A 24,240-nucleotide genomic window follows, 5' to 3' on the forward strand; every position below is an offset into this window, starting at 1 on the left:
ACACACAGTATTTTATCACAGCAACAGAAAATATGGCCAAGCCACAAAGGTCAGACAAAGCTGAGCCTACAAGTGAGACTATTTCATCTGAATATTGAGACAGACTAATAGTTCAGATGTAGTTTCTTAGAAGAAAATGTGAAATGGTGGAACTGACTAAATGATATGATCCTACATTCAGATATAATAAATATAAATTAAATGAGTAAACACATATTGAGAAATAAAATAACTATTGAAGGAAGTCTCTGGAATGTTTGGATCTGACAATATAAGATTGCTAGAGGAAAACATGTGACAAAATGTGTGTAGACAAGATAATGTGACAGAGAGTAAGTCATAAGTAGGCGGCAAATTCATAAAGATAGATGATAAAACACAGTGGCCAAAGAGTTGCTCTCTAGGTCACTTTGGGGAACAGCTGAGAGAAAGCACAAATCTGTGGATTCACTTTATCTACCAGGCTACCACAGTAGCAATGCTTTCCCGAGCTATTGCTTTTCAGCCACAAAACACCGGAAAGTGAAACATTCCTCCTAGCCCCTGCCCCCCCACAAAATGTCTTCTCATATTGTTTATACAAACAACAGTTAGACCGGGTCCCAGCTCTGAAAGGGGTAAGGGGAACAGGCTTCCATCTCTATCCAAGAAGCTATATCCAATTGACATCCACTTGCAAAGCAAATGGGTTTTCTGTAATGGAGTCTAACCCCATGTCCAGCAGTAGATGTTCAGCACAAAATGAACTCGGTGGTATTTTCGTAGACATTTTGTCTCATATTGCTTTATTTGAGCAGTTTTTTGTCTTACTTGCCTTTTGCTTCTATCATGTAAGTTCTGAGTTTGTGTTTTTATGGATTGTGTGCATATTTCTTATATTTCTGTTCTTTTTGTAATTCTAGTTTGTTTGGGTTTATTTTTATTGGCTTGCTTGTTTGTTTTCTAAACACAGAGAGAAAAAGGCTGTAGAGTTGGCTGGGTAGGGAGGTAAAGAGTATCCAAGAGGAATTGTAAGAGAGAAAATGATGAAATTTCTTTTTTCAATTCAAAGAAATGTAAAGGAGAAAAGAAACGAAACAGAGAAGAAGAGACAGAAAGAAATATAGAAAGTCATACTGTAGTTCTCAATTTGGATTATATTTTCTATGCTCTGAAGGTCCACCTCATAATCACACATTTATCTATTTGTCATTAGAAGCATACAGAAATTTAGATGCATTAATTCAGCCCTTTAACTTACAGGACTTTTCTGTAAATTAAAGATTTTTTTCCCTTTTTCTTTATTCATTTCTCATACATTATATACTAACCAGTGTTTCCCCCTCCCTCCTCTCCTGTCAGCTTCCTCTCACATCTCTTCTCTCCCTGTTTCATTATTCCTCCTTTCCATTCAGAAAAGGGCAGCCCTCCAGGGATATTTACCAAACATTGCATATCAGGTTATATTCCCTCATATTAAGGCTGGACGAGGTAACCAAGTAGGAGGAAAAGGGCCCCAAAGCAGGCAAAAGAGTCAGAGACAGTCCCTGCTTCCACCTTTAGGAGTCCCATAAAAACACCAAGCTACATAACCATATACGCAGAAGACCTAGGTGAGGCCCATACCGGCTCCCTGATTGTCACATATGTCTATGCGAACCTCCATGAGCCATAGTTGATTCCGTGGGCTGTGTTCTTGTGGTTTCCTTTATGCCTCTGGCTCTTGCAATCCTTCCTGACCCTCTTCTGCAGCATTCCCCATGCTCCACCTCGTGTTTGGCTGTGGGGCTTTTAATCTACTCCTATTAGTTGCTACATGAAGTCTCTGGTGATGACTGTTTGATAGGCTAAGGCCTATGAGTATAGCAGAGTGTCAGTAGTGATCATTTCATTGTTTTTTGTTTTGTTTTTGTTTAGTTGTTTGTTTTGCTTTTTTGTTTTGTTTTGTTTGTTTGTTTGTTTGCCTTTCATGTTTGGTTCTATCCTAGGCCTCTGGGCTATCCAGTCTCTGGTTCCTGCCCCTTCAGGCAGTGCCAAGGGTGGGTTCCTGCTTGAAGCATGCATCTCAAGGCAGACCAGTAATTGGTTGGCAAATCCCACCATTTCTGTGCCACCTTCACACCAGCACATCTTGTAGGCAGGATAAATTGTAAGTTAAAGGTTTTATGGCTAGGCTGATGTCCCTGTCCCTCCACTGGAAGCCCTGCCTGGTTAAAGAAATTTCAGTCTGGTTCAGGCTCCATGTGCCTCATTAAGAGAAGTCTTCAGGAGAGTCACCCTGGTGGATTCCGGGGAGTTTCCATTGCCCTATGTGTCTACTTTGCCCCCAACATGCCCCCCAATTACATTTGTTTCTCCTCATCTCTCTCCCTTGACCTGCCTCCTACATGATTCCTCCTGCTCCGATCCCTATCATCTATTTCTACTTTCGTTCTATTTCTCCTTTGCAGGGAGATCCATGGTTTTCCCTGCTTGACCTCTCCTTGTAACTTAGCCTCTCTGGATCTGTGAATTGTAGCTTGAATTTTCTTTAGTTCAGAGCTAATAATCACCTACAAATAAGAACATACCATGTTTATCTTTCTGGGTCTAGGTTACCACACTCAAGATTGTTTTTTCACAGTTTCATTTATTTGCCTGCAAATGTCATGCAGTCACTTTTTTAACAGCTGAGTAATACTTCACTATATAAATATACAACATTTTTATTCTATCCAGTTTTCAGATGAGGTACATGCTCAAGTTTCTGGCTATGATAAATAAGGCTGTTATGAACATACTTGAGAAAGTGTCCTTGTGGTGGGATGGAACATCCATTAGGTATATGCCAAGGAGTGGTATAGATGGTTCTTGGAGATCAATTCTCAATTTTCTGAGAAAACTGCATATTGATTTCCAAAGTGGCTCTGAAAGTTTCACTCCCATCAGCAATGAAAGAGTGTTCCCCTTGCTCTGCATCCTTGCCAGCATGAACTGTCATTGGTATTTTTGATCTTCATCATCCTGAGAAGTCTAAGATGAAATCTCAGAGTTGTTTTGATCTACATTTTCCTTATGGATAAAGTTGTTGAACATTTAAGTGTTTCTCAACCATTTGAGATTCATCTCTTGAGAATTCTCTGTTTTGATCTGTATCTCATTTTTAATTGGATTATTTGGTTTGTTGGCATTTAGTTTCTTGAGTTCTTCACATGTTTTAGATATTTGTTCCCAGTCAGATATACACATGGTGAAAACCTTTTCCCATTCTGTAAGCTGCCATTTTGTCCTATTGATGGTGTCCTTTGCCTAATAGAAACTTTATCAACAAAGAGAGTAATACAAAGAATGCATGAGAAAATAAACAAGGTAGACAAACCCTTATCCAAACTAACTAAAAGACAGAAAAAGAATATCCAAATTTAAAAAATGAGAAATGAAAAGGAAAACTTAACAATAGACACTTAGAATACCCAGATAACGATAAGGACATGCTTTAAAAAATCTGTATGATATTATATTTGGAAAATATAAAAGAAAAGGATAATTTTCTCAATTGGTACTACTTACCAAAGTTAAATCAAGACATGATAAGCTATTTGAATAGGTCTGCAACCCTTAGAGAAATAGTAGCAGTCCTTAAAAATCTCCCAACCAAAAAAGCCCAGGGTAAGATGTACTAGAAGTTTTCTTGATCCAGCCCAGCTCATGGTAAGGACAAATCTCTCTCACCCGATAGACCAGAAGTTGCTTGGACTCAAATAAACACAAAAAAGCTTATTTTTTAAAATGAATTCTTTTTATTAAGGCTTATATTAAAACTGATTGGCCATTAACTCAGGCTTCCTACTGACTAGCTCTTACACTTAAACTCAGCCCATTTCTGTTAATCTATATATCACCATGTGTTCTGTGGCTTTACCTGATTGTCATTACATGTTACTTCCTGGATGGTGGGCTGGCATCTCCTCACTCATCCTTCCTCTTCCCAAAATTCTCCTTGTCTGCTTATCCTGCCAATATTTCCTGCCTGGCTACTGGCCAATTAGAATTTTATTTATCAACCAGTCAGAGCAACATATATTCACAGCATACATAGCATCCCAGAGCATTTCACCTTTTCTGTCTAATCAAAATGGAAGGTTTTAACTTAAACATAGTAAAATTACATATAATAGGATAGTTCTCAAGCAAGGATTACAGTTATAATATCTAGTTTATTTGTATTTGGTAAAATTAAAGAAAATATTTTATATATCCTATATTTGTGAGTCTAAAGTTTTATATCTAATTTACCTCTTACCATAACCAAGGAAAACAATAATTATAACTTTCTAGTCTTCAACTACATCAAAGACCTCAGAAGGATATAATATTACCTAAGTAAACAGGAAGTGCATTGTAAGCAACTTCCAAAAATCTAGAATGACAGAGACACCTGCCTTCCTAGACAGTAATCCAAAGTTTCTCTGCAATGTTGGGGCATCCATCTTCAGCCTATAGACCTAGAGTCTCTCAGTCATTTTTTCCTGTGTCCTGTAGAATGTCTGGCAGTTTTGTCTGCAAAGCAGGAATCTGAAGGATTACCTCACCTTACAAAGTTCAGTGGTCACTTTCTTATGGGTCCTGCATGTCCAGTTGATACATTTTGTCAAGCAGTCTAGGCAAGAACAGTTTCTTGTCCAAATGGCTATTTTTGCCAAGAATAAGATAAACTCATAATGAGTGTCTTTGATGTCCATCCTCCTCTTTGAAGTAAATCAGTGCTGCCAGGAGCAGAAGTATCACACTGTCCAGAAAGTCTAAGTTTTTAAAACATTTTAAGTGTCATATTCTGTAGGTCTTTGAACTGTTTGAAGATTATCTACCTAATTGAAATATATCTATGTACACCTAGAAAACTTAACATGACTATAAGTTTGACTATAATAGAAGACTAATTGCTAATCTGTTTCTTAATTATCCCTTACAATTTAAATGAGCTGCACAAACATAATACCTTAAACAAGAGTAGAAATATGTACATACAGTATAACAAAATTAACTTTAAATTTGTATCAATAATCTAAAATCCATAGCAATGTAAAACATTTCAAACAAGTTGTTGCTTTTTAAAAGTAGATTCAATAATCTACCCTTTTATCCTATCATATTTATATCCTATATATCGATATCATATTCCCCTTTCTTCTTTTAGAGAGAGTTTGACAATGACAAATAACAATTTGTAACAAACAACCTAACCATAGACAAACATCCATAGTCCATTTTGGGGGGAATGTGGATGTAGTTTTCTAGGCTGCTTCCTGCTGATAAAGGGCACTGTATTCTTATAGGAATCCTGAGAAAATTAGGAATTATGGTCAAGTCCTGAATAGAAGAGTCTGTGAGGCTACACTGTCTGAGCCAGTTGCCTTGAAGCCATTTTGGATGTTGGATAATCTGGGCCATGATGTCATTGGAGACCTTTCAAGGGATCTTGGCTGGTCAAACCTGATGTATCTTAACCTGGAACAAATCCATAGCCTCTTGCTTCCTATGGAAACAAAAACAGAACCTCCTTTCCAAAGCAACATATTCTTAGATCCAAATTTTGAAGTCAAGATACCTTTAAAATATACATATGGGTTTAACTCAGCAGCCTTTTCAACCAAATGTCTCTCTGCAGTTAAAAATCCCAAACACCATATAATCCAGACTCTCTGTGTAATATCCATCTTTACATGGCTTATTTTTTATATTACTTTCACTGTCCCTTTAAAAAACTTTATTTTTTAAAACTATTTCTTTATACAAATGTCTATATTCATTTTTTCTCTCTTCCAAGCCTATGTACATATTTACAAACACTGTAAACCATTTAAAGTTTTATTCCATCTGAATCTGTCTTATTGTGAGTCTATTGCTTTAAACTGCAGTGGCTAGTACTGAAATGGCAGCTTTGGCTGCTGGCTTTGCCCACCTCAGCTTTCCAACATGGCAGAACTACGTTTACCACCAGCTTTGAGGGAACCGTGTTCACTGCTGAACTCTGGGAGACAGTGGGTCTATGCTTCCATCCAGCAGCATATAACCCAAAAAACATTTTTTTTTTGTCTGTACTAGCAAATTCTAAATCCACCAGGAAGTGTAATGTGCAGCTTGGAGATGCTTCATTCCTACTATGCTGTAGGTCAAGCCCACATGCCACAGACCTACCATAATGTAGCTCAAGCCACATGTTACAGTGTCTTGCCACCTGCATGAGACATGAAGCAGGGACCTGTTTTTGGGTCCATTTAGAATCTTTTTTTTAAGCTTTCTCAGGTTTTAGGTAGAAACTCTTACCCATGTTTTGTTACCATTTGTAGCTAGAAGTTTTCCAGATCCCATCCAGCTCTTGGTCAGGACAAATCTCTCTCACCCTACAGTCCAGCAGATACTCAGACCCAAATAAACACACAGAGGCTTATATTAATTAAAACTTCTTGGCCATTAGCTCAGGCTTCCTACTGACTAATGCTTACACTTAAATTCAGTCCATTTCTGTTAATTTATATGTCGCCATATGTTCCATGGCTTTACCTGTGTGCCATTACAGGCTGCTTCCTGGATGGCAGACTGTTGTCTCCTCACTCATCCTTCCTCTTCCCAGAATTCTCATTGACTGCTGATCCCACCTATACTTCCTGCCTGGCTACTGGCCAATCAGCATTTTATTTATCAACCAATCAGAGCAACACATATTCACAGCATAAAAAAAAATCCCACAGCAGTAAGATGACTTTAGCACAGAATTCTATCAGACTCTCAAAAAAAGAGGTAATACCAATATTCCTCAAATTATTCCGCAAAACAGAAACAGAAAGAATGTTGCCAAGTTAGTTTTATGAAATCACAGTCACTCTGATACCCAAACCAAAGATTCAACAAAAAATAAAGAATTCCAGACAAATTTTCCTCATGAACTTTGATGCAAAAATAGTCACTAAAATACTCACAAACAGAATCCAAGGACACATAAAAAAGATTGCCGGGTGGTGGTGGCACACGCCTTTAATCCCAGCACTCGGGATGCAGAGCCAGGTGGATCTCTGTGAATTCGAGGCCAGCCTGGTCTCCAAAGCGAGTTCCAGGAAAGGCGCAAAGCTACACAGAAAAAAAAACAAAAAAAAAAAAAAAGATTATCCACCATAACCAAGTAAGTTTCATCCCAGGGATTCAGAGGTGGTTCAACACACAGAATTTTGCCAATGTAATTCACCATATAAACAATCTGAAAGAAAAAAAGCATATGATCATATCATCAGATGCTGAAAAAGCCTTTGACAAGATCCAGCACCCCTTCAAGATAAAAGTCTTGAAGTGATTAGGGATATAAGGACATACTTTAATATAATAAAATCAATGTACAGCAAGCCAACAGCCAACAACCAATATCAAATTATTGTCAAACAGGTTTTTTACTTGCTTGGTTAAAGTTATCCCAAGATATTTTATATTATTTGTTTCTATTATGAAAGGTGTCATTTCCCTGATTTATTTCTCAGTCAGTTTGTCGTTTGTATATAGGAGGGCTACTGACTTTTTTTTAGTTAATTTTGTACCTAGTCACTTCACTAAAGTTGTCTATCAGCTGTAGGAGTTCCCTAGTAGAACTTTTTGGGTTGTTTATATATACTATCATATCATCTGCAAATAGTGATACTTTGACTTATTCCTTTTCAATTTGTATCCCCTTGATCTCCTTTAGTTGTCTTATTGCTCTAGCTAGAACTTTAAGTTCTTTATTGAATAGATATGGAAAGAGCAGACAGCTTTGTATTGTTCCTGATTTTAGTGGAATCACTTTGAATTTCTCTCCATTTAATTTTCTTTTCTAAACAAATTGCAGTGTGAAACTTTCTGTTCCTTTACAACCATCAGACACAGACCTGGTGCACTAGGGTGTGGTTGAACATTAGAATATCAAGATCAGAGTTAGAAGGTTGGGAAAGAGTAAAACATGATGAAGCCTGGGAGCTGACAGATGGAGAACAGCTCCAGCTCTCTATGGTATTTTCTGTTTTCCCAAAATAGAAGCAAGAAACCAAATGAGTTTCGAACTTGCTATGTGAGAAAGAGAGAGTGAAAGGGAAGGAAGAGAGAGAAAGGGAGAGAGGTAAAGAGAGAGAAAGTCTTTCTCTACTCCTCCCAGTTCCTGCCTAGTTCCATTACCATCCAGATCCTCTCCCTTCTCTTCTACATTGGAAAATAGTGTGGGGGGGATTGTAAGGGAAAACATTAAAATAAAATATGACAAAACAAAAACTAACACACTAACACACACACAACACACATTGTAACTGGAATAAACACACCACACACACACACACACACACACACACACAGAAGTAAAAGAATTCAAAAGAAGGCACAAGCAAGATACAGAAACCCACTCTTTCCCACACTTGAGAATCCCATAAAAACACTACACTGGAAGCCATAATATTTACACAAAGGACCCGAAGAATAAAAAATATATAAAGAAAAGAAAAAGAACAGATAAAATTTAAAACAAATAAGAAAGCCCTGACACATTATGAGACATGTAACCACCAAAGAGAGTTGAGTTCATTTTCTGTTGGCCATCTACTGCTTGACAGGAGCCTACCATAAGAGTTGTTTATTTCCCCAGCTGGACTCACTTGGAGAAACTAAATTTCTATGTGCAAGTGGTTATCAGTTGGAGATAGCTGTTGGGCTAGGGATGGGGGCATTTGTCTACTCCTTTCAGCTCTAGTTCCCCATCTAGTTCCCCAGACTTATGTAGGCTCTGTGCATGCTGCCTTGTGCCATCATATGTTCATCAATCATATGGATTTAAAGACTCCTATTTTCCTTCTGTCCTCCATCTCTTCTAGCTATTATAAATTTTGGACCACCGTTTTTGTAAGGTTCCCCAAACCCTGAGGGTGGGATTTGATGGAGATGTTCTGTTTAGATCTGAGTGTTCCAAGAATTCTCATTCTCTACATAATGTCTTGTGGTTCTCCATATTTATTCCCATCTGCTGCTGGAAGAAACTTTTCTGATGATGACTGAGCAATGATTTATAAGTATACTGAAGTGTGATTAGGAGTCATTTTATTTCTAAGGGCTTTGTTTGTTTGTTTTGTTTTTTGGGTTTGTTTTTTAGTTATTTTTGTTTGTTTGCTTGTTTGTTTAGAACAGTAGTATTTGTTTTTCCCCTACATCTCTGGGCTATTTAGTCTCAGGTTCTTGGTCATACAAGCAGTGTTAGGTATTGGGCACATCTCAATGAATGGGCCTGAAATCAAGTCAGATATTGCATGGTTCCTCCCACAAAATTAGTGCCAACACTAACCTAGCATATCTTGAGGCAGGACACCATTGCAAATCAAAGGGTTAGTGGCTGGGTTGGTGTTTAAGTTTGTCCTTCAATAGTATGCAGAGTACCTTCCAGTATCAAAGAAGCTAACACACAGGGGTGAAGGCTGTATGTAGGCACCAGCTTGACTTCTGTATGTTCAATGTGTTATATGGGTGTTGTCTGCAGCAATGGGGCTTTGCTAGCAGTTTGTGGGAGCAACCTAGAGTCTTCACAACAGACTGTGTTTGTTTGGATGTTCCCACGAAACCCCCTTTGGCCAATATCTCAAACTGGATATAACTAAATCTCAGTCCTGGAAGCTTTATTTGGTAAATAGTATGTATCAAATTTATTTATTTCTCTTAGATTTTCAAATTCGATAGAGTACAAGGTTTTAATGTATGTCCTCATGGTTTGTTGGATTTCTTGAGTGTCTATTGTTATGTACCCTCTTGCTATTTCTAATTGTGTTACATGGATTATTCTTTTTCTACTGTTTAGTTAATTTGGAAAAGGGTTTGTCAATTTTAGTGATTTTTCTCAAAGAACCATCTCTTTGCTTCATTGACTCTTTGTATTGATTTATTATTATGTATTATTATTATAATTATTATTATATTTATGTTTATTTCAGTCCTGAGTTTGCTATCTTCTCCTTTTGGATGTGATGTCTTCTTTTTGTTCTAGAGCAGTGTTTCTTAACCTGTGGGTTGCAACCCCTTAGGGAGTACAATGATCCTTCCACAGAGGTATCTTAAGATCATCAGAAAACACAGGTGTTTACATTATGATTCATAACAGTAGCAAAATTACAGTTACAAAGTAGCAATGAAAGTAATTTTATTGTTCAGGCTCACTACAATATGAGCAAATGTATTAAAGTGTCACAGCATTAGGAATGTTCAAATCCATGGTTCTAGAGTTTTGAAGTGCACTGTTAAATTACTAGTATTAGATATCTTCATATTTTTATATTAGCATTTAGTACTATGAATTTACCAGTTAGAACTGGCTTCATTATGTCCCATAATTTTTTATATGTTGCATATTCATTTTCATTCTATTGTAGAAAGTTTTTCATTTCTTTTTTAATTTCTTTATTGACATATTTTTCATCAGTAGTGATTTGCTCAGTTTCCATAAGTTTATAAACTTTCTGTTGTTTCTCGTGTAGATGGTATTCAAATTTACTCTGTGGTGGTCTGTGAGGATGCAGGCTGTTAATTTAATTTTCTTATAACTTTTAAGAATTGTTTTGTGTCTCAGTAATGTGGTCAGTTTTGGAGAAAGTTCTATACACTCCTGAGAAGGTACACTTTTTTGTGTGTTTGGGTGAAATGTTCTCTTAATATCTGTTAGGTCCAATTGTCCTATGGTATCAGTTAGCTCCAGCATTTCTCTGCTTAATTCTGCTCTAGATGCCCTGTCTATTGGGAAGAGTGAGGTATTGATGCCTCACACTATGAATGTGTGAGAGTCAATATATAATTTAAACTGTAGTAATGTCAGTTTTATTAAATTGATTACCCTTATATTTGGTATATAGATATTAAGGATAACAAGGCTTTTTTGATGGAACTTTTCTTTGATGAGTATGTAGTATCCTTCCATATCTCTTCTGATAAGTTTTGTTTTGGAGTCTATTTTTTCAGATATTAGAATGGCTAGAATACCATGCTTCCTGGGGCTTACAATACCTTTTTCGATCATTTTACTATGACATCATGTCTGTTCTTGATATTAAGGTCTGTTTCTTGAGTGCAGCTCAAGGATGAATCCTCATTTCTCATCCATTGTATTTTCCATGTCTTTTTTACTAGGAATTGAGACAATTGATGTTGAATGATATCAATGAGCAGTGCTTGTGGATTTCTGTTATTTTGTTGCTGTTGTTGTCTGGATGGTGGTGGTGGTGGTTGTGTGTGTGTGTGTGTGTGTGTGTGTGTGTGTGTGTGTGTGTGTGTGTATTTTGCCCCTCATTTTGATTTCTGCTCTGGGATTGTTTTTCCTTATGTTTTCCTGGGTGTGGTTAACTACTTCTGGTTGTGGTTATTCTTTTAGTGCTTTCTGTAGGATGGATTCATTGGTAGATATTTGGTTTTATCATCAACTATATTTATTGTCACTGAAAGTTTTGCTGGGTATAATATCCTGGGCTGGCATTTGTGTTCTCTTAGAATCTATATAACACTTGTCTAGAACTTTCTGAATTTTAGAGTCTACTTTGAGAAATCTGGTGTTATTCTAATAGATCTTCCTTTATATGTTACATGCTTTTTTTTCCTTTTGCAACTTTGAATATTCATTTTTCCTGTATATTTAGTGTTCTGATTATTATGTGCTGAGTGGATTTCTTTTTCCTGTAAAGTGTACTTGATATTCTCTATGCTTCTTGTATCTTGATAGGCATCTCACTTCATTAGGTTAGGTAAATTTCCTCCTATGATGTTTTTGTTAAAAATATTTTCTGTATCTTTGACCTGTATTTATTCTCCTTCCTCTGTTCCTATTATTCTTAGATTTTCTCTTTTAATAGTGTCTCAGAGTCCCTGAATGTATTGCATAAGGGTTTTCATTTTTCTTGCTCTTCAGATTTAACAGTTTCTTTGACTCAGGTGTTTACTTCATCTATCATGTTTTCACTGCTTTTGATTAGCTGTTCCATCTCACATATTCTGTTATGAGACTTATCTCTGAGGTCCTTTTCAAGTTACTAAATTACTAAAATGAAAATTTTCAGATTTCCCTAAGTTTGTGTTTTCACTGTTGATTCTATTTTCACTTTCAGGTCTGGAACTGTTTTATTTTTTTCTTTGCACTGTTTGTTTTTTCACAGACTTCTTTAAAGAATTTATTCATTTCCTCCTAAAGGACCTCTATCATATTTGTAAAGACCATTTTAAGGTCTTTTCCTTTTGCTTCAGCTATGTTGTAATATTTAGAACCTGTTATGGTAAGAGCGCTCTACTCTAGTTTAGAATTATTGTCCAATCTGTTATTCATTGTCTTTTCATGATGGTGCCTAAAAGTCTGAGGTTGAGAAGATTATAATTGTGGAGTATGATATCTGGTCTTGTCTTTATTGGGTGGGTATTCCTTTGTTTCTGTTGCCTTGTCTGATTCTTAGAAGAATGTGGTGGCTGTGTGATGCCTGGTAGAAAACGATTCTAGAATCCTGGTAGGTTTGGCCACTGGTGGTTCCAGATAAAATGTACTTCTACATATTAGGAGCTGACACTTAGGAATAGGTATAGGTTAGAAGTTGGGGAGGGACTGAGGGGCTCCACAGTAGATGGAATGCAGAGTTTTGTGCCAGGATCTTTTAGTAACCTGGGAAAGGGGTAAGAGTGAAAAAAGACCACTAAAAGTAGTGAGAAAAAAAAGTAGCCTTTTAGGTAGCTGAGGATGAGACTGGGGGATTGGATATGGAGGATAGGATGGCGACTGAAGATCTGAAGCTTGCCTACCTTGTTGTCAGGCCTACTTGCTCCTCTGGCAGGTTTGCCTTGTGGGTTCCTAGAGAAGGCCTGTTGGAATTGGGGGCTGAGACAGTAAACTGAGGTAAAAGGAAGTTTGGAGGAGAAGATCTGTGTGATCTGATGGAGATAGGGACAAACAGTAGGGTTAGATTTCAGCAGATGGTTTGTTATAGTGCTAGGAGGCGGGGTGGAAGTTCAAGGCTCGATTTGGCAAAAAGGAGGAAGAAGTAAAGACCCACAACTAGGATAGTTGCTTCATTGGTGGAAATGGCCTGGTTCCCAGGTAATGCCTTCTGTTGTTGGAAGTTAGGATAATGGGATGAGTTAAGGGAAAGAAATATTGGAAGAGGTCTATGTGTCCTTTCGAGTTGAGGGACAGAGTGTAAGGGAAGACTGCTGCAGTTGGCCAGATACCAAGCTGGGAATGAGATTCCGGCCTTGAACTTGGAAGAACCTGTGGGGAGAGCTGAAAATCTGCAGTTAGCCTACCTGCTTCCATAGTTGGAGAGATCTGTGGATTCCTAGATCATTCCTGCTAGAATTGGGTGCTGAGATAAAGCAAGGAGTCTGGAGAAGGGACTTTGGAGGGTAAGATCTGTCTAATCCACTGGAGAAGGGGCAGGAAGAGGGAAGGAAGACTGCAACAGGCTGTGTGCTTGATTCAGGGAAGAGATCAGGGTATTAGATTTGCAGGAATAGAGGAATGATGAAGATGTGCAGTTATCCTATCTGCTTTCCTGCCTGGAATGGTTATATATTCAGAATATATGCAAATAGATGGCTCCTTATTCAGAAATCAGTTCATTTTTATTATTCAAGACTTTGTCAAAATTTATTTTAGTTTAATATTTGGGAAAATAAATATCATCCTTGATAATTAGTGCAGATATGCAAGCTTCTTAATAATACTTAAAAATATAGGTACAAATTATTTTCTTTTTTTAAATATAACTTTTCCTGTCAACTTAATTACAAATGTACTCTTATTTCTTTGGGTCAAGCAAACATTGTTTATTTCTTGATATTTTTGTTCTTGGGCTTTTGGGGTGGTTCTTTGTTTTGTTGTTTTTGCTTTCAATTTCTCTAGAATGGTGAAATGAAGGCCAGCAAACACAATAAAATTCAGCACAAAGAAGTCCTTTATAATTAGTTCCCCAATATGAAGTCATACTTTAGTGTGAAACTGTATTTTCTGTCCTAAATTGATCATCTCCTCAGACTGTAGCAGTTGTAAGATTTTCCAACTTACTTTGTGATTGTGTAATACCAGCACCATGATAACTCTTCTAGAAATCACTTTGGTGAATGTATTATTTGTTGTCTTTGTTTCACCAAATTCAAGAAAATATTTTAAAAAAAGAAAAAAAAACACAAATAAAAACAGTTTATGAGTTAATATAGGGTTAAAGGTTATATTTGTAGCTTGGATTATAGTTTAGTAGGAATAACTAGTGTATTGAAGGTTGAGTGTAATACCTAGTTTCACCAAAACTAAACCAACAAAAACAGGTGAACACGGAGCATGCACAGCCAAATATTTGGGTTATTCTTTCAATACATAAGGCCTTGTGATGATTTGAATGAGCTGCCTCCATAGTCTTGGACATTTGAATACTTGGTCCTAGTTGTAGACTCTTTGGAGAGGATGAGGAGGTGTGGCCTTCCTAGAAGAAGTATGTTACCAGGGTGGGAAAACTTTGTGGTTTCAAATCACATGTGACATTATTATGGTTGTTCTCTTTATCCTGTTGGTGGTGTGAGATGTGAGTGAGCTCTCAACTGCTTCCATGCCATGCCTACCTGGCTGATACTGTGTTGTTGTATTCCCATCTTGATGGTGATGGATTCTTACCCATTTGGAACCATCATTTCAAAATAAACCATCCCTTCTGTAAGTTACCTTGGTCTTGGTCTTTTAACACAGCAATAAACAAATGACTAATAAGGCTGAGTTGGATATTTAAAACAAATGTAATTTCTAAAATATATGAAATATATGTTTCCTTTCTATTTCTATGTGCATATATATGTTATATATATATATTGTATATATATATATATATATATCTTAAGAAGGCACTAATGATATTCTTAGTCTTGTTTCTTATTTATTATTAAAGTAATTTATAGGGGTCCCATCATTATAAATTTTCACCATCGTTCATATGGAAAATGAATCAAAACATGTCTATAATTTGAATTACCACTAAGGGAAGAATCTATCATTTTTATTCAGTTGAAAAACTGGGACTGATTGGCACATGTCAGAATGCAAAGAAATCCAACTGAGAATAAGCTGTCAGCAGCATAGCAGGCAATTTTAGTGATAGCTGATATTTGTGTACGTGTGTAGACAGGGAGAGAAGGGAGCTGACTAGATGATGACACTATACCACATATTCTGCTCTTGAGGAAAAATAAAATTTAAATAGTAAATCCTTGCCCTACTTATATTTGTCTATAAATTTCTATTTCTCTCTCTCGAAAATAATGGGAAGAATGTTCTGCTCTTATTCATTCTGCACAGTTTTGGTCAAAAATAAAAAAAAACCATAGATTTTAGATATTTTTATTCCAAATAGCACAAGTCCCTCCGAAATAGCTACAATGTTACCACATCTCTTTACCTTGTTCTAGATTTTGAGTCCTTTATATTCTTCTAGGTCCCACTGCTATTTACCTTTTTAACATTAAATTAATACTATGTTCCTACTACATTAAATTCTCTAATAATAGTTTTAAAAAAACTTGTAATACTACATGAAACAGAATTTTCAAGGCAGGTGTCTCTCCTAGAGGTCCACTTGCTTCACCATGACAATAAAGCTGCATTCAGTGTTTGGGTACTTGTCCATGCTCCCTATACTATAGCAAAGTAGGATGTTTCCAATTACGTATTACTCAAAAATTTACACAGCTGTAGTATGTAACCATTTTACCATCTCAAAAAAGTATTCTTTGAAAGAATATTTTATTAAGGACCAACACGGAAAAAAAAATCTTATCCAAACACCTTAAGCAAACCTGACTATGTAGCTACTTTGACATTTAAAATAAATTCACAAAGATAAAATCTGAAACATTTATAATATTTTTGTTGAGTAGTTTAAAGTATTGAACAAAAAAGTTATGTTGTGTTTTCTTCTGTTACTACAAAATGAGATTTAAAATAAAAGCAAGAGAATAGTCTAAGAGATGACTCCAGATAAAATGGCAAGCAGCTTCAACCCACTCTTGTCAGGTTTCATATCAAGATAATGAATAAACTAGATACCACCTAGTAGCTGAATATTTGCATACTTGGAGTCATAGAGTACATGGGTTATGATGGCTAGTCTAGGTAAACAATTGACCAGTGTAACACTTCTGGCAAAGTAATTTCTGTAGGTAAATAAAATTAATTCTTTTCCATGAAGGAAGGCATTGATATATTTCTAGTAGCTTTTCACTCATTTGTTAATCAGTTCAATATTTATTATAGTATTTTAATTGTATTTATTAGTTTGGTTTTTAAATGAATGTTCTATTGTTTTAATATTACAAGTAATATAGTTGGTGCACCTGACCAGTGTGCCCTGGTTTCCAAATTGATGTTGTCTTGAGGTAGGAACTAAATTTTCCATCTGCCTCCTTGTTCTATTTCTTATTTAGAATCTAGGAATTGTTAATGCTGAAACTTTTCCAAACTGCACAATAGTTAATCATTTTGGCTTCATACTTAAGATTCTCAGCTATTCTATTCATAAGCTTAGTTATTATATTCTTTAGTCTAAAGTGCTTTTTTAATGATAATTCAATATTCAAGTCAATTTCTTTTTTTTCTGACATTGAAATCCATATTTTTATTGAGAACATATGATGTTTGTTTTTCTGGGTCTGAGTTATTTCACTCAGTGTAACATTTCCAGCTCCATTCATTTACCTGAAAATTCCATTTCTCTTTACACTTGAATAATTCTATTGTATATTAGACAGCAGTTTCACGATCCATTCCTTGACTAATGGCCATCTAGGCTCCTTCCATGCTCTAACTATTATGAATAGAGTGGCTATGAACATGTGTGAGCATGTGCCTCTGTAGTAGAAAATAGAGTCCTTTGGGTACATGCCCAGGAGTAAGATAGCTGGGTCATATGGTGGATCTATTTCTAATTTTTTGGTGAACTGCTATACTAATTTTCATAGTGGCTGCATCAATTTGTACTCCTGCCAACAGTGTGTGAGGGTTTTCTGTTCCCCTACTTCCTCACCAGTACTTGTCAGTTGTTTTCTTTTTTTTTTTTTTATTTTATTTTACAATATAATTTAATTCTACATATCAACCACGGATTCCCGTGTTGTCCCCCCTCCCACCCCATCACCTTCCCCCCAGTCCACCCTCCATTCCCATCTCCTCTAGGGCAAAGCCTCCCCGAGGATTGAGATCAACCTGGTAGACTCAGTTCAGGTAGGTCCAGTCTCCTCCTCCCAGGCTGAGCCAAGTGTCCCTGCATAAGCCCCAGGTTTCAAACAGCCAATTCATGCACTGAGCACAGGACCCTGTTCCACTGCCTGGATGCCTCCCAAACAGTTCAAGCCAATCAACTGTCTCACCCATGCAGAGGGCCTGATCCAGTTGGGGGCCCCTCAGCCATTGGTTCATAGTTCATGTGTTTCCATTCGTTTGGCTGTTTGTCCCTGTGCTTTATCCAACCTTGGTCTCAACAATTCTCGCTCATACAATCCCTCCTCTTTCTCACTAATTGGACTCCCGGAGCTCCACCCGGGGCCTAGCCGTGGATCTCTGCATCCAGTTCCCTCAGGCATTGGATGGGGATTCTAGCACGACAATTAGGGTATTTGGCCATCCTATCACCAGAGTAGGTCAGTTCGGGCTGTCTCTCGACCATTGCCAGCAGTCTATTGGAGGGGCATCTTTGTGGATTTCTGTGGGCCTCTCTAGCACTTTGCTTCTTTCTATTCTCATGTGGTCTTCATTTACCATGGTCTCCTATTCCTTGTTCTCCCTCTCTGTTCTTGAGCCAGCTTGGATACTCACAACACCAGGGAGGCTACCTGAAAAACAGGACCCCAAGAAAGACATGGGGATCACCCAATGACGGAAAAATGGATGAGATCTACATGAACAGCCTGGACGTGAGTGGGGGTAATGAAGGGCAAGGGTCAAGGGAAAGAGAGCTTGGGGGAGCAGGAGATCCCACCTGGATCAAGTCAATTTCTAAGCAAGGAAATGTTATCTGAAGAAATGTAATAACATCTGCAATTCTGCTTATTCACATCACTGCATGACCTCCTTTCAGTTACTTTTCCTTCATATAGACAGGTATATTTTGTGAATACATTTTATAGTGTTAAATCATTCCTCTCTACAAATGCCTTTTCATGATTTATGCTACTGTAGATTATATGATTTATGCTTCTATGTAGACTTGCTAACCCACAGATAAGTCATTAAGAGAAGAATTGGTCATTTTTAAGAGTGAAAAACTCTGGCATGTAAATTAAAAGCTTGGAGCTGCCTCAACTGAATGTACCAGGCTCTGTTGACTCCCCATGGGAGACCTTGCCTTGGGAATGAGGGTGGGTTGGGGGAGAAGGCTGGGGGTGGGAGGATGGAGGAGAGGGAACTCTGTGGTTGATATGTAAAATGAATAGAAAATCTCTTAATAATAATAATAAAGAATGCAGCAGGTCAAATGCAGGTCTGGAACAAATATAGGTTGCTGTGGGATGGTCTGTATGTCAAGTGTGTTGCTGATTGGTCAGTAAATAAATCACTGATTGGCCATTGGCTAGGCAGGAAGTATAGGCGGGACAAGGAAAAGAATTCTGGGAAGTGGAAGGCTGAGAGAGAGACACTGCCAGCCGCCATCAGGACAAGGAAGATGTAAAGTACCGGTAAGCCACAAGCCATGTGGCAAAGTAAAGATTAATAGAAATGGGCTAAATATAAGAGTAAGAGCTAGACAATGACAGGCCTGAGCTAATGGCCAAGCAGTTTAAATAATATAAGAGTTTGTGTGTTTATTTTATAAGTGGGCTCTGGGACTGGCGGGACTTGGTGGCGGGAGCTGGAGAAAAATTCTCCAGCAACAAATGGCGCCCAACGTGGGGCACGAACCCACGACCCTGAGATTAAGAGTCTCATGCTCTACCGACTGAGCTTTGACCAGCCAAGACCCCCTGAAAGGTCTCCAGTGACACCATGGCCCAGATGATTCAACATCCAGAATGGTTTCAAGGCAACTGGCTCAGACGATACAGCCTCATGGACTACTCCATGATCCTAAAATTTTCTTTCTGTCTCCATAAGATACAGCGCCCCCCTCCAGCAGGAAGTAGTAAGAGAAGCTACGCCCAAACTCCCAAATATACCAAGCTGGCTTTAGAGATGGAATTGGCTCACTCCCCCTCTAAACCCAGACATATTGCTCAAAAAAAAAAAAAATGGTTAAGAGATTCTTGTGTCCCAAATCAGAAGAGCCCTCTGGTGTGGGACAGAGAAAAAACAATATTTTTATTTAAATCAGGTTGATTATAAATACAATCTCTTTCTAAAACAAAAAGGGGGATAGTTTAGATATGATAGGATGAAAGGGTAGATTAATGAACCTACTTTTAAAGAGTAACAACTTGTTTAAAATGTTTTACATTGCTATAGATTTTAGTTTATTGATACAAGTTTAAACTTAATTTTGTTATACTGTATATATATTTCTATTCTTGTTTGAGGTATTATGTTTATGTAACTCATTTAAAATTATAATGGATAATTAAAAAATAGATTAATAATTAGTCATCTATGATAATCATATTTGTAGCCATGTTAGTTAAGTCTTCTAGGTATACATAGTTATATTTCAGATAGATAGGTAGTCTTCAAACACTTCAAAGACCTACAGAATATGGCATTTAAAATGTTTTAAAAATTTAGACTTTCTGGACAGTGAGACATGTCTGCTCCTGACAGCACCGATTTACTTCAGAGAGGAGGATGGGCATCGAAGACACTCCATACGGAGTTTATCTTCACCTTGACAAAAATAGCCATTTGGGCAAGAAACTGTTCTTGCCTGGACTGCCTGATCAACTGGACATGCAGGACCCATACAAAGGTGACCACTGAACTTTGCTTGACAAAATGGTCCTTCAGGTTCCTGCTTTGCAGAGAAAACTGCCAGACATTCTACAGGACACAGAGAAAAGTGAATAAGAGACTCTAGGCCTGTGGGCTGAAGACAGATGCCCCAACTTTACAAGAGAACTTTGAATGACTGTCCAGGCTGCCAGCTGTCTCTGTCTACCCTACAAGACTCCTAAAAGTTGCTTATATCCTTCTCCATTTCTCAGGTAGTAGTATATCCTTCTGAGGTCTTTGATGTGGTTAAAGACTAGATACTTACAATTTTCCTTAGTGATAATAAAAGATAAGTTAGATATAAAACCTTAAACTTACAAATATAAGATAGATAGGATCTCTTCTTTAATATTGTAACTGTAATTCTTGCTTGATAATTGTTTTGTTATATGTAATTTTACTATGTTAAAGTTAAAACCTTCCTTTTTAAGAAAAGAAAAGGGGAAGTGCTGTGGGCTGGTCTGTATGTCAAGTGTGTTGCTGATTGGTCAGTAAATAAATCACTGATTGGCCATTGGCTAGGCAGGAAGTATAGGCGGGACAAGGAAAAGAATTCTGGGAAGTGGAAGGCTGAGAGAGAGACACTGCCAGCCGCCATCAGGACAAGGAAGATGTAAAGTACCGGTAAGCCACAAGCCATGTGGCAAAGTAAAGATTAATAGAAATGGGCTAAATATAAGAGTAAGAGCTAGACAATGACAGGCCTGAGCTAATGGCCAAGCAGTTTAAATAATATAAGAATTTGTGTGTTTATTTTATAAGTGGGCTCTGGGACTGGCGGGACTTGGTGGCGGGAGCTGGAGAAAAATTCTCCAGCAACAATAGGTGATGGAAATAGCCCCGATGAAGCGCTCCAGTTCAGCCTTCCTTTAAGTTATTATTGTGATTAGTAGAATGATGTTCCATTAAATTTAAGCTAGCTCACATTTGCTTTTGTGTTACACATTATTCCCATTATGTTGTTTGTTGAAATAGGTACTGAAATTATTAACACATTTAAACAGTTTGTATACACCACTGTCTTTTTTTTTTTTTAAAGTATTCACCTTTTTGGCAACATATGGTTTTATTTCCTTTCCCCTTACCACTCATTTGCATTACTTCCCAATTTTTCTTTCTTGCTTTTACTTACCCTGGTATCATACAATTAAGTTTTCAGTTCAACACCTGTAAGTCTAATGTAATGCCTCTATTCAGTAGAATATGAGCTTTTAGGGCCCTTTAAGGAACATCAAAGCTGACAAGATGATTCAGTGGATTAAGATTATTGCTGCATAGCCTATTGACTTAAATGCAATTCCTGAAACACACATGATAGAAAAAACTAACTCTGGAAAGTTGTCCTGTCCTCTGACCTTCACATGCACACCATGGTTAGTATACACACACACACACACACACACACACACACACACGAAATAAATAGATACAATAAAATATAGTAAGAAATCTCAGGAAACATTATTTATTAATCAGGTATGTATGCTGGACATTGATACTTATTGATCCATATTTTAGTTAAAATTACCTTCATTATAAATTTCATCCATGATATGCAGCAAAATCATCACAAATTAATAGTGCTTGAACATTAAGATCTTGTGTTGGCATGACTCCTTTCCAAGCACGTTTAGCACAGAAAACTGTTTCAGTTAGTTTATACTATCTTACTTGTGAAGCTCTGTCAAATGGCATAGGCTTTAGGGTGCCAAAAAACCTGAGAGCTATTCTTGCCAAGAATGGACATTTGATGATTAGTTTTCCATGCTGTCTTTAAAACATGTTTCTCTATTTCCAAATTCTGACATATTCCTTTTTCATAGTGTGCATCTGCTCTCCTGAACACAAGCTGAACATTCCTAGCATTTGGCCTAGAGATGTTTCAGGGGCCCAGAATAAATACAGAGACTTCAATTCACATTCGTCATTTTTAGATCTTTGATCTGAGTTTTGTCTTGAGTCTCAATATACAGGGCCAGAGGATGGTGTATTCAGAAACTGTTGTTAACATCAAACAAGCAAGAATGCCAGAGTGTGACAGTAACACAGCCAGCAAAGATAAAGACCATGACAATGGACAAAATGAATGAGGGCAAAAATACTACATAAAACACAAAACAACTTCATCAATTACTACGGGTGAGTGTGAAGAAAGGGGAAGGTGAAAACTGAAAGAAGGACTGTAAATCAAACCCTACCGATTCTTTTAGCCTTCCCTTATTAGTATCTGCAATGTGAAAAACTTTAGGTGTGCATTTCAATTAGGAAGGCAACAGCTCTGTTTGTAGTATTAATTGAGGTCAGTGCCCTCTATAATCATTCATCTGGGAAAATCAAAGCTTTTCTTAATTTTCTCATGTCAAATATGTAAAACAGCACTGACTGGAGATAAAGAGCCCATAGGGCAGCATAAGGAAAATGCTGAGGTGCTGTCTCAGAGAAACAAGAGGAGCCAAGTCAGAACAGGGCTGTCTTTCTAAAGCCCTAGGTCTCATTAAGCTTCCCCAGTGGGGGAGTCTGCATTCTCCAGGTTTGCTCTCTCTGGGGAGTCTAAAAGATCAGGGTCTGAAAATCACATCAACCTAAGCCCTGAGATCAGAGGTCCCTGACTCTGCTGCTCTCCTGCCAGGCACATAGTAGGCATTCATGGCTTCTGCTTGATGAGAGGACCAGTTGTATAAACAGGCAAAAAGCAAGCTAAATGAAGAATACATTGATAAGCTATTTTAGAACGTTTATTATGTTTCTTGTAAAGCTAGTAACTTTTTTGTCTCGCCCGGGCTTAGATGAGTCTCACCTTTCATATCTTCAATGGTAACACCGTTACTGTCACTCTGAGGGAGATATCTTCCAGTACTCTAAAGCTGATGATCTGCTCTATAAAATGTGTTCTGTTGTAGAGACACGCTCCAAGATTAACACATTCATTTCCTAATCTAAATAATTTTCAATGTTCTGCGACTTCCTAAGCATTTTTAGTGTTCCTACCTGTGGAAGATGTCAGTCTTATGAGAGACTGTCAGAGAAGATGATGAGGGGGTTTCTAATCATATACTTTATAGTTAAAAATAAGTACCAGAAAAATAAAATATGTAAAGTCTTATAATTTTAATGCTATTACTATTTCCATATATAGATGAAAATGAGGTACATAAAGGTTAAGGGATGAATATGTAATTTTTTTTATAAATCTCTTTTGTTACTCTTTCCCTATGGGTTCTGTAAGGCTGGGCAAAGCAGTAATAAATGAAGAATCAACATGAATGTGCAACAATTTCATTCAGGCATTTTTCTCATTCAGAATCATTTTTTACTTGATCTCATTTACTACATAAATTGAGAATTTCTATTTTTTGCAATATAGCGGGGAAGATGTTTTGCAGGTCTGTCTACAGTAAGCAATTATGTGCCCAATAAATAGTTTACAAATGTATTCAGGATATCTGCAGATATGAAAATGGAAGAAAAATCAGAAAGCCTGGCCCATGAGTGCACAGAGTCGGCTGTCCTGGGCTGAGCCTCTTGAACCCTATACCAAGTCTGGGAACTATAAATGAGAGCTAGACCAATCTTTACTCCCAACAACAACTAATGAATTTTAAAGGAACCTTCATAATCCTGTGAGTCCAAGAACAACTACCCTCAGTATAATTCTATTCATATCAAACTTTTGGAAATGGTTGGTTAATACAATGAAATGTGAAATGTTACCTCTACATGTTATATTTGTAATCAGCTATGAAGTTGATATTTGCATGATCTTATCATTTAGTCACTTGTTCATTAGAAGAGTATATATTATATTTTTGTTATAAAAATACTTCAGCATATTCAAAAAAAATAGAAATATTACAGCCAATCATTTGTAGTTAAGATCATTGCAGCTAAGCCTCAAATTATGAACATTAATTCATAATAAGATGGATTAATTAATAAATATATGTACATAGATCTTTTGTGTTCAGCAAGAAAAAGTAGTGAGTTTTTTTATCTAAGTGAAACAGCATCATTAAATATCAAAAGCATGGCATTGAGTTAACCACACCATACAAACACACCCATTACAGTTTTATTCATACAAATATCAGGCTGCATAAAAAAATGTAGCAAATCACAATTTATGATGTAGGAAATTGCTAAGAAGAACTGACATAGATATTTTGATTGCTAAGCAGTGAGTTTTGAGATATCTTCAAACTTTCTTTTATTCCTCTGGAAAGTAGAAGTGATTATTTTACTATTATTCTTTAAATGATAGATATCTATTTTTAGCAGGAGCATTAAATATAAGTAATAGTGAATAGAAATATCAA

At 37.0% G+C, this 24,240-nt stretch overlaps 1 long non-coding RNA gene across 4 annotated transcripts in view; it reads left to right on the forward strand.

The window, feature by feature from the left end:
• Nucleotides 1-12,495: 12,495 nt before the first annotated feature.
• LOC131904633 (uncharacterized) overlaps nt 12,496-24,240 on the forward strand; it is a 55,337-nt gene continuing 43,592 nt past the window's right edge. For 3 of the 4 annotated variants that reach the window (XR_009377782.1, XR_009377783.1, XR_009377784.1), the window contains exons 1-3: nt 14,550-14,680; nt 17,815-18,112; nt 21,888-22,066. This is a non-coding gene — a long non-coding RNA (uncharacterized LOC131904633). Of the gene's footprint in view, nt 12,559-14,549; nt 14,681-17,814; nt 18,113-21,887; nt 22,067-24,240 lie in introns of those variants that run through there. The other variant, XR_009377785.1, reaches the window with a different exon arrangement.

This window comes from Peromyscus eremicus, chromosome 2 (genome assembly GCF_949786415.1).
Source record: "Peromyscus eremicus chromosome 2, PerEre_H2_v1, whole genome shotgun sequence".
Lineage (NCBI taxonomy): Eukaryota > Metazoa > Chordata > Mammalia > Rodentia > Cricetidae > Peromyscus > Peromyscus eremicus.